Source organism: Labeo rohita, unplaced genomic scaffold, assembly GCF_022985175.1.
Source record: "Labeo rohita strain BAU-BD-2019 unplaced genomic scaffold, IGBB_LRoh.1.0 scaffold_318, whole genome shotgun sequence".
Classification (NCBI taxonomy): domain Eukaryota; kingdom Metazoa; phylum Chordata; class Actinopteri; order Cypriniformes; family Cyprinidae; genus Labeo; species Labeo rohita.
This window is the reverse complement of record NW_026129236.1, coordinates 3,533-15,753: the sequence shown is the minus strand read 5'-3', so window position 1 is coordinate 15,753 and position 12,221 is coordinate 3,533. Positions and strand designations below refer to the sequence as shown.

Below are 12,221 nucleotides of genomic sequence, written 5' to 3'. Positions count from 1 at the left end.
AATGAGTCATATGATCTCAACATGTCTGTCCACATGAGTCGACCCGCTCCATGTCAAATAAAACCAGAGATTCTTCAAAAATATCATTCCTTCCCGTAGTGTTGGACATTTTATTAAGGATCAAATGATGAGTGAGTTTATCTTTGAGAATGAAAACCAACCTGTTTGTTCCTCAGTTTCTTCATATTTGACTCTGAATGTTTCCTCAATCTTCATGTCTTCACTCTCCTCTTTAATAAACACCATCTTTGTTTGTTCCTCAGTATCTTCAGGTTTGATGCTAAATCTTTCTTCAGTCTTCATATCTTCACTCTCCTCTTTAATAAATGACATCTTTATATTAGTGTCACGTGGATCTGTAAAAGATGAATCACAGATTCCTAAAGTGATCAATAACACAGATCTTCAGTCTTACATAAGCAAGTGTGAAGTCCTCAATTCACTACAGAGCATTTGTGATATTTCCAGTTAAGAATTAAGTTAAGTATCTTTATATAAGCATTTTTTTCCATAAGAAAGAAATACAGTTCAAGCTGTACATGTTCAGATTCATCAACCAGCAAAAAATATAACAGCATACTGAGGTTTTACTACTCATCTATCATTGTTAGGAGCGAATGATGTTCAGTTTCTAAATATAAAAGCAGTTTATTAGAAACACTTAAACTGTAGAAGTATATCCTTCACAGGGTACTAAAAAGTACAGTATTAGCGAAGTTATAGTTTTGAGACAAAATACCTACAATGTCCAGTTACACCGGTCGGAAACTCAGAAGTGAAGATCAGGAGACTGAGTGAATCTTCAGCAGATTCTTGATTGAGATGTACTGTGTGGTGCTGCAGTGATCAAGACTGACTAAAGCAGTGAATCACTGTAGTTTTATACTGATTTCAGGAGGCCGTCATCAGAAGATTAAGTATGCAAAGGATGTAAGCAGTTACATGAATCTGCCCAGACTCTAATCAGCATAACTATAACACTCATTATCACAGAGATCAGGGAAAGTCACACCTACAGGCATTACATTCACACTTAACCCAAGAACTGATTAACATGAACAATGACGATCAATTAAAGTAATGGGACAGAAGCAGCAAGAGGCAATAAAGACAAAAGGTGACAGACTCACTTAACCATGATTTTAGATTTGTATTCACACACACCTCAAAACAAGGGGTGCCATTAACTTTCTAATGCCGAGTTCACACTGCACAATTCTCAAAGTCGACAATCACCATTGTTTTCACACTGCACGACTATCTAGCATTCAGTTGCTGCTGTGTTTACATAACACATTGGATCGGCGACAGGAGGTTACCTTCTGCATGACTTTACAATAGAAAGAATCACAGACAGCTCTGGTCTGCAAACTGTTTCATTTAACTCCTCCCCAAACTTCCTGCTGCCCTGTATCTTGCTCTCTCATTGGTTGTAGGTCACTGCGGAAGTATTTTTCAGTCAGAAGTCATTTCACACAGCAGGATGTATAATTACATTAATGCGATCACCCCCATTTATTTTAATCCAAGAACAACAAATTCTTCAACACTACACAGCAAACAAACCGAGATGAGTATCATCAGTGTGTCATATTTGCAGCTGAGAAACATTTAATGTGGGACCAACACCATCAAAAAAACAAGTGTTTTCCCCCCCATCTATAATTGAAATGTACTGTTGTTTAGAATAACACTCGATTCATTTTTGTTTTGTTTTGTTGTAGGTCCTCACAATAAAAGCTTCTATGAATCATTTATTCTAAAATCATTAGTGTAGTTTCTTAAGAAACACAAAACATTACAGTAACATTAAGGTAAAAATGTTTTGGACTTGCGGTCTTATTGCTTGTTTATAGTCATTTGTTTATAGACATCTAGACAATTTTTTGGAATGGGCCTCTATAAAATGGTTGGAAATTCAAGCATTTATTATATGTTTTGTTTTTCAGGTACCCAAAATTCAGGGGACAATTGTTAAAATGCACACCTCAGCAAATGTCTCTGCATGGGAAAGTACACACATCTGGACGGGTTTGTTACTTTGTGGGAGAAATTTATACATCAGTGTCACAAACCTCCCAAAAAATATCAAACAAATCACAGATGTGTTACATGCAAAACTCTTCGAAACACAAAAAAATACATTACTGAGTTTCACAGAGTGAAGTGTTAAAAAATGATGAAATTGTAACTCTAACAATCTCCAATTCAACACTAACAAAATCCAGCAAAAACAATCTTGACCTGTCAATAGCTGATGGACATCGAAGAGCTACTGCTGTCAAGTGAGTCACTTCACTTCACATACACAAAAGACTTCACAAAAAAGTGTTCAAAAGACAGCAAATAAAAATTATTTCACCTGCCAACAGTGTGGAAAAAGTTTCAATAGAAAGGGAAACCTTGAAGTCCACATGAGAGTTCACACTGGAGAAAAGCCGTACACCTGTCAACAGTGTGGAAAGAGTTTCATTCAAAAAGCAAGCCTTAAAAAACACATCAGAATTCATACTGGAGAGAAACCTTACACCTGTTCTCAATGTGAAAGAAGTTTTACACAAAAACAACATCTCGATGAACACATGAGAATTCATTCTGGAGAAAAGCCTTACACCTGCAATCTGTGTGGAAACGGCTTCATCCGAAAAGCAAACCTTAAAAACCACATGAAAATTCACAGTGTAGAGAAACCTTTCATATGTTCTCAGTGTCCAAAGAGTTTCAAACATAAACATAACCTTAATGTTCACATAAGAGTTCATACAGGAAATAAACCTTTCACCTGCCCACAATGTGGAAAGAGTTTTACTGATAAAAGAAACCTTAGAAATCACGTTCACAAGATTCACACTGGAGTGAAGCCGTTTACATGTGATCAGAGTTTTGAACGTAAAGTAGCTCTTTAACATGAACAATCACACCGGTGTGACTAGAGCGTTCAGTTTGTCATGTGATTAACTGATAAATACAAATATGCTTTCGTGCTTTGGCTGGTGCTGAGTCAGAGATGGACATGCTCAGTGCTCGTGTAACAGGTCTTCGCCCAGATCTTGACATATAATGAACTGGTTCCAGTGGGTCATTTAGATGAGCTGAGAGAGTGAATGGCTGTGGTGAGTGAGTACTGCATGAGAAAGATATATTGTATTGATTGTATAAGAATTTCATGGATTAATATTGACATGTTAAGAAGGATATTGTATGATCTGTGTTCGTCCTACTGTTACATGTGTGATAAAATCAAGTTTGATGTTCACCTTCATTATAGAACATGTACATGTGATTGTTGAAACTGTTGAATGTGTTGTCGACAGAATAAATGTCTACACAAATGTGAGACTGTCAATTGCAGTTTCTACACAACGCAAAGCAGATGCAATCCTCTTACACTTGTCATGTGCTTGAATAAAAACAAAGGAAAGTGTAAAAATGTGCCTTAAAATGTTAAGTTAAATCAACAATTTCAGAAACTGCAAGTTGTGACAACTTTAAAAGTTGCAATTTTTTTATATATATGTGTATCTATAAAAAATATGGAAAAAACTGTCTGTCAAATAGGGAAGCTCATTTTTTTACATCATAAAATTGTCTATTTATTTATTTTAAGAATGTGCCTTAAAATCATAAGTAATTCACAATGCAAACAATCGAAAAAAAAAAAAAAAAAAAGCTTTAGTTTTATTATGCAAAATATGATGTATTTTTTCTTTTAGTCAGATGCTACTATATAGTATAAATATTTTGCAATTTAAATAAGGTTATTATGGAGATTTATTTATTTATTTATTTATAAAGTATTTTAATAGAAATATAAGGTTTCATTATGTTATGTTAAAATTTTTCAAGATTACTTTATATGAATAAGTATATAAAAAGTTATAGTGTTTAATATTCAATGTATAATCTATATATATATACATTGATTACTTATTAAATATTAACATTTAATGAATGAACGATCTAAAAAAAAGTATTAAACTCTGTAAAAAAACAAGGAAAATAATTGTGAAATGTAATGAAAATCAAGCAATTTCGCCAAGCAAATATAAAGAAATAGGTTGCAGCAGTTTTTATTTCGACTGAACTTGAGAAATCCGCGATGGGACTGAGCTGAAACAGCTGCGATTCCTTATAGTACAAAATCGTGTCAGTCAAAAGGAGATGCAATCTTTCGACAGACCCTCCAATCATCATGCAGAAGCCTGGTCCAGGCCAGCCCACTGATTTGCACACTTCACCCCCAAGACGCTGAGCGTCCGTGGGCGGACATAATCGCAGCGTTTATCCAATGACCGTCTAGTTTCAAAGCACTGAAAAAAAAAAGTAGTTCAAAGTAGCAGGATGAAGTAATGGACGCTGGGCTTCAACGGGGGAAATGCACTGTGACGCTACGGGAATGTATGAAAGAAAATCAAGTCAGCCGACCTGCTATATCTAACTGATTCTGAACGAACTCACCTTTGAGATGAACGTTTTCTAACGCATTTTTTGTCAATAAAATGTTAATACAATAGTACATAATTTGACCATTAATTTTGCATTATAGGGGAAGCTGAGCTTCCCTTGCAGTCTTAAAGAAATCGCCACTGAATATATAAAATATATTATGGCTACTGTTCAAAAGTTTGGGGTCAGTAAGACTTGTAATAGTCTTTAATGTAGTCTCTTATGCTCATCAAGGCTGCATTTATTTGATTAAAAATATAGAAAAAAAACAGTAATAATGCAAAATGTTTTTACAATATAAAATAATGTTTTTTATTTTAACATACTTTAAAATAGTTTCAAACTTTGTTTTCTTTTAATTAATTTTTTTTATCTGTATTTTTGAAACTGATTGAAAGTGGATATAAATCAACTTTTTCAAACTCATCGACTTGGAAATGTGATAACATGTCGTGACCATGAGATTGTTTTGTTGACCATGAGATCCTTTTGTCATGCCCACAAATTCTTTTCTCATGGCCACAAATCTGGTTCTTGTGGCCACAAGTTTTATGTTAAAAGAACCGACCATCTTTACCCATGTAAATACCCATGTATTGCATTGAATGGGCTCTTAGTTTTACCTCAGTAATAACTTACAGTGTTTGTTAAATTTCCCAAATTTATCTGCTTTTTGCCCAAGTCACCTGATTGGAACATTGTTTACAGGACTTTATTCATGATCTGATAAGGCATGGAACAGCATGATATTTACAATTTTTAAAAGAACACAACATTCAGGAGGAAAACTTAATCAAATATAATATATATATAATAATAATATATTGTGAATTACTGTTTGTGTATTAATAAGAATAAAAATAGGAAGCCTAATAAGTTTACACACAGGCTTTCAAATTTAGTGAGTGACTTTTAATGTCAAGCTAACAGTATTAAATTGTACAAGAAAGTCTTAATTATGATTTTTTGATGTCTTAAATTTTAGGCATGGGCAAGACCTGTAATTAAATACAGCTTAGTGCCATTTTTAAACTTCAAAGGGCTGTGATTTCGTTACATAAACATGAGCGCTGCACGTTCAAAGTCTGGTGCTGAGCTGCTTTGTGTACTTGCTGTGGTGAAGCAGTTATGAAATATTGTTCTTTCCGGCATTTCACAATAATTACACCTGCAAATTACAGTCAAGCCCAACAGTTCCCACACAGTGTTCGGCAGTGGACTAAAAGGATTTAAACAGTGAATTTTGAATAGATTTCTTGTAAACTCAGAGATGTGGATTTGGACGGAAATTAAATTACCACTCAACCTTGGTGTTTGTCAAAAAAAAAAGTTGAAAATGCTGACTCACTCACAGTACAGAAATGCACCTTTATTACAGATAAACCATATTTGAGGTTGTGGGATTACAAATGTAAGAATTTGCTTAATATCTGCAGATCCTACATCCTGATGTAATGTCATATAAAAAACTAAGGTGATCTACATTGTATTGGCAGATCATGTAAACATAATGGCATCTGTTTATTGATTAGATTCAATAGCTTTGAGTGTGGGGGTTCTGCTGGTTTGCTGTTTTTCTTTACACGTCTTTAGTTCTCGTGGCCAGGTGCAGCTTATATCATTTGGGTACTGTTATCTTTGGGGAGTAAGTTTGCTGAAACTCACTGTCAGGGTTGAATTCTTGTATTGTCTTTAGAAATGGTCACTTCTGAGGCTGTGTAAGGTACACACTTTTATAGACTTTCCAATGAATGCCTATAAAATACCATGAATCACAGCCTTAGTTAGACTTTTGATGACTGCAGCACCACACAGCACATTCTCAATAAAGAACTCTGCTAAGGAGCCTAAGAGTCTCCTGGTCTTCACTTCTGAGTTTCCAACAGGTTGATTAATGATTTTAGACGTTTGGATTTCCTGCCTGAAATACTGTAATTACCTCAAGGACCGATCTGTCCTTCAGACCATTTTTTTCTGCAATTAACTGACTAATAAAATGTTTAGTGACTAAGCCTCTTCTCGTCAGTAATGTTCAGCTGACTATTAGTGGAGCAGCACTAGTCAGGTCAGTTTATTTTGCATATGTCAGCATTATGTCAAGGTGAGATGGACCACATTCAGAAAACTTTTCAGGATTAGTTCATCTTGGCAGCCGTAAAAGTGCAAGGAATATTTTTTTTTATTTTTTTTTTATTAGTTTCTACATGGAATATCAACTCACCAAATTACAACATTAGTTTTATAATTATCCTTCCATGTTTAACTAATACTACCCCAAACAAACACTTCCCTCCCTCAACAGTCTATAACTTCCCATTGGAAAAGTAATTAAATAAACAATTAATAAATAATTAAAACAAGCAAAGAAAAGAGCGAGAAAAAAAAAAACAAGAAAAAACAAGAATAAAAATATGTTTTGATATATTACTGCTCAGTTTAAGTATTAAGAGAGTTAGCCATCAGATAATCTAAAAAGGGGCGCCACACCTTGTCAAAGGTCTTTAACCCTCTGGTGCTCTTCAGTCACTTTTGACCGAAAATTTTTCTGTTTTAAATTTTTAAAAATCACAGCTTCATCGGAATGGTATGAAACTCTGTGACTTTTATGCCATTTGGAATGTCAACACACAAAAAAAATTGAGGGCATGATTCAAGCAGGCTAAGTGGTCATAAAAAAAATAGTCACACTTGTGCTCTTCGGTCTAAAATGACCGACCATAGGAAATGAATGGGAAATCGACAAAAATACAAATATTCAGAGAATTTTTGTGTACACAATCTACAAATCCTCCACAATGCTGAAAAAAAGTACACAGCAGTGAAGGGGTGACACTCTAAAACACACCCATTCATAAACACACCCGTTCACACACACACACACACACACACACACACATATATACACACCTCTCTTCGGTCACTTTTGACCAAAACATTTTCGGTTTTGAATTTTTAAAAATCACAGCTTCATCGGAATGGTATGAAACTCTGTGACTTTTATGCCATTTGGAATGTCAACACAAAAAAAAATTGAGGGCATGATTCAAGCAGGCTAAGTGGTCATAAAAAAAATAGTCACAGTTGTGCTCTTCGGTCTAAAATGACCGACCATAGGAAATGAATGGGAAATCGACAAAAATACAAATATTCAAAGAATTTGTGTGTGTACAATCTACAAATCCTCCACAATGCTGAAAAAAAAGTACACAGCAGTGAAGGGGTGACACTCTAAAACACACCCATTCACACACACACACACAGAGACACACACACACATTATATACACACCTCTCTTCGGTCACTTTTGACCAAAACATTTTCGGTTTTGAATTTAAAAAAAAAAAAAAAAAAATCACAGCTTCATCAGAACGATACCAAATTCCGTGACTTTTATGGCATTTGGAATGTGAACACACATAAAATATGAGGGCACGATTCCAGAAAAAAACAACAACAACTTGTGCTCTTTGGTCAGAAATGACCGACCACAGAAAATGAATGGGAAATCGACAAAAATACAAAAATTTAGAGAATTTTTCTGTCTCTTTCTCACACATCCACACACACGCACAAATGAACTGTAACACAGCAAATTGAGAATATGTAAAATAAAAAAAATTACATATCCAGAGTGCAAAAGACACACACTCTCTTGCATACACAAATTCAGAGAGTTTCTATGTATACAATCTACAAATCAGCTGCAACGCTGAAAAAAGTGAAGGGGTGACACTGATGTAGACACATCCACTCACACACAGACGTGCACACACACACACACACACACACACACACAAACAAACACACCTATGAACTACGGTGTCTGTAAACAGAGCAGAGTTTTGAGAATATGTAAAATCCTTTCAATAACTCAGTCATAATTCAGGGAAAGCTCACAACAGTGAAGGGGTGTTACTCTAAAACATACACATTCATAAACACACACACACACACACACACCTATGAACTGTGCATTTGGAAGCTCAGGCTTGTTCCATTACATTGTTTTGAGCGTTTTTTTTTCACATTATTTTGAAGGAGTTTTGTGTCAAGAGCATAAGAAGTAAAAAATAATAATAATAATAATAATAATAATAATCACATGGCGATATGTTCCTGAAGGTCATGCATCGTTTGTTTCACAACTTGCTTAAAAAATTTCATTTGCAAAAGACACTGCATTATAATCTGTGACCTCTGCTACAATCACAAGTAGTTATCTACTGTAGAGTTAGTACAGTATATAGTTAACATATGGTTATTATAGTAGTTATTATATGTAGTATATAATTATAAATATAGTAACTAGAAAACATAGCATTAGCATAAATATTGTATATAGTTAATATAGTAGTTTCTTTTTTTATTTACTATAGCTTTTTATTATTGCTGTTTCCTTATACTGTTTGACTTTTGCACAAAATTTAATGTTCATTAATAATTGATAACATAAAGTGTTAAAAAGGAATTAATTGTATTTTTTTTTAGTACAAATTCTGAATTAAAAAAATGGGTAACAAATACTTCCTTGTGTTCTCTTTCTAGCACAATGTTTAGGTTTGACTGTAATCATAATACAAAAAATGAACACTTCAAATCATATTTATAACAAAAAACTATCCCAAACTGGATAAGAAATAGTCTTTGAGATTGTTTAAATGTATGTTCAACTATTCCACCTAATAAAAATGCTGAATCAATTGTCTAAAAACAACTAGGCAATTCACAAGCTGCTCTGTAGAGAACTATACAGGCATCAAGTTACACCTGCCATTACAGATGTTTTTCTCGTTTTTTTACAACCAAATGGCGCTAATCTGCCTTCAAAAATTAGTGTTGGATGGCTGAGTCTCTATTTTAACCTGAAATACTGCATTAATTAAAAAAATAATAAAAAAGAAATTAATAATAATTTTAATTATTCTCAATGGCAAAAAAATTGATATTAATTACAGCATAAATATTAATTATTACCACAAAACCCTCTCAAAATGCAAAATAAAAAATAAAAAAAATATTATTAAACAAAAATGAATCCGAATGGTTTTACTGAAAAAAATTACAAGATGCGTTACAGGTGTCCGGTCACTTCTGACCGCGAAGAGCACAAGTGTGACTCCGAAACGAAGAGCACCAGAACCAGTAAGTGAGAGTCTAATTTTTTCCAATTTAATGCAAGTAAACACTTCTTTTAGCCATGTATCAAAAGAGGGTGGAGAGACATGTTTCCACTTTAAAAGGATGAGACGTCTTGCTAGTAAAGTAATAAAAGCTAAAGCCTTTTGGACCACTACTGAAAGGTTAACATCTACTGCCAACCCAAAAATGGCCAGAAGTGGATTTGTATCAAGATCTATGTTGAAGGCATCTTTCAAAGTTTTAAAAATTTTAGTCCAATAATCAAATAATTTAGGGCATTCCCACAACATGTGGATGAGATCCGCTGGTGATTGTTTACACCTATTACACGCATCGCTGACAGAGGGGTATATTTTAGCAAGTCTAGCATTAGTATAGTAAACCCTATGTAAAATCTTACATTGTATAAGCCCATGTCTTGCGCATATGGATGAGGTGTGCGTAAGCTCAAGAATTCACTCCCAGTGTTCATCAGATAACTCAAAACCTAAGTTCTCTTCCCATGCACCTCTGGCTTGATTTGCAGAGCCTGGATTAATATTGTGAATCAGATTATAAATGACAGAAATACAATGTTTTGAGTGTGGTTCAAGCTTTAAGAAATCATCCAGTGGAAATTCAGGGGGACGATTTGGAAAATGAGGGAATAGTTTTTGCGCAAAGTGTCTGACTTGAAAGAAACAAAATAAGTGGGAATTAGGTAGATTAAATCTCTTAGAAAGGTTATTAAAGGATGAGAAAATACCATCCTCGTAGAGGTCATCAATGGTTTTTATGCCCTTATTGAACCATATTCGGTATGCCACATCCATATTGGATGGTGCAAAACAGTGGTTTCTAAATATCGGAGAGAGAATAGAGGAGCTATGCAAACCAGTGTGCTTTCTAAATTGAGTCCATATCTTAATTGATTGGGATACTACTAAATTTGAACTGACCTTTGCAGGTACAGGTAATTGAGCGGATATAACAGAGCTCAGGGAGAGGCGAGCTGAGGACTGTTCTAGATAAGCCCAACAAGGGAGTTCAGAATTTATATTGTTCTTCCAATATAAAATCTTTTGGACATTGCAAGCCCAATAATAGTGTAAAAAATTTGGGAGTGCGAGACCCCCTCTATTTTTAGGGAGCTGCAAAATAGTTTTCTTAATTCGAGCTGGTTTATTTCCCCATAAAAAAGAAATGATACGTTTGTCCAAATCCATAAAAAACTTTTTCTTAAGATAAATTGGAATATGTTGAAATAAGTACAAAAACTTGGGAAGAACAGTCATCTTGATTAGGCTTATACGCCCAGCAAGAGAAAAGGGAAGTTTAGCCCAGCGTTCCATATCGGATTCACATTTTTTAAGTAAAGGGACAAAATTAGAGACATACATTCCCGTTAAAGATTTGGTCACAAAAATACCCAAATACTTAAACCCATCAGCTGCCCATCTAAAGGGAAAAAGTGAATGTGTAAGGTTACTTGCCAACGAATTTACAGGGAATAACTCACTCTTATGAACGTTAATTTTATAACCTGAAATTTTACCGAACTGATTTAGAATGTTTAAAATAATAGGGACAGCAACCACTGGGTCAGAAATAAAAAGTAAAAGATCATCAGCATATAAGGATAATTTATACTCTCTATCTAGCTGTTTGATACCTTTAAAATTTACATCCTCACGAAGCCAGATAGCTAAGGGCTCAATGGCAATGGCAAAAAGTAAAGGCGACAAAGGGCAGCCCTGTCTAGTGCCTCTCTGAAGCAAAAAAGGAGTTGAAAGCACACCATTAGTTAACACAGATGCCTGCGGAGAGACGTACAATAATTTGACCCAGGAAATGAACCCATCATCAAAACCGAAACTTTCCATTACACGAAATAAATATCCCCATTCCACTCTATCAAATGCCTTCTCCGCATCTAGCGCCAAAACCACCTCTGGTACATCTGAATCGGGCATATTGAGAATATTGATAAGTTTCCTTGTATTAAAGAAAGAATGTCTTCCACTCATAAAACCTGTCTGGTCATCCAAAATTATTTGGGGTAACACTTGTTGTAGCCGCAAAGACAAAATCTTAGTTAAAATTTTGTAATCCACGTTCAATAGCGAAATGGGCCTATAACTGTTACACAAAAGGGGATCTTTGTCTTTCTTGGCAATCAAAGTAATTGATGCTAATGATAAGGTGGGAGGTAAGTAGCCCTTGGAAAAAGCCTCATTGAACATGTTCTGTAGTGCAGGTGCTACTGATGTAGAGAACGCCTTGTAAAACTCAATGGTGAACCCGTCAGGGCCTGGTGACTTGCCACTATGTATAAGTTTGATCGCTTCCACCACCTCAGAGATTGATATTGGATCACCAAGGGTCCTGGCTATAGTACTGTCAATCTTGGGGAATGTGATCTTATCCAAGGGCCACTCCCCACAATTAATATCTGGAGGAAGCTCAGAAGTGAAAACTGTGGGAGCGCGGGCGAAACGCAGCTACTCCTCACACATGTCAACCGGAAGTCTCCCCGCAAGGAATATTTTCAAGAATTCCACATGTACATATTTCATATGCAAAGATGTTACTCAATCTTAGAAATAGGCATTTACATTGAGTAATTAACACTAGGACTACCAACACAGTCAATGTGA

General features: G+C 34.9%; 1 protein-coding gene across 1 annotated transcript in view; it reads left to right on the top strand.

Annotated features, from left to right (window-relative positions):
• LOC127160292 (gastrula zinc finger protein XlCGF8.2DB) overlaps positions 1-3,076 on the top strand; it is a 65,531-nt gene extending 62,455 nt beyond the window's left edge. The window contains exon 4 of the transcript XR_007826698.1: positions 3,036-3,076. The gene's annotated coding sequence lies outside the window, so the exon portion shown is untranslated. The remainder of the gene's footprint in view (positions 1-3,035) is intronic.
• The last annotated feature ends 9,145 nt before the right edge of the window (positions 3,077-12,221 follow it).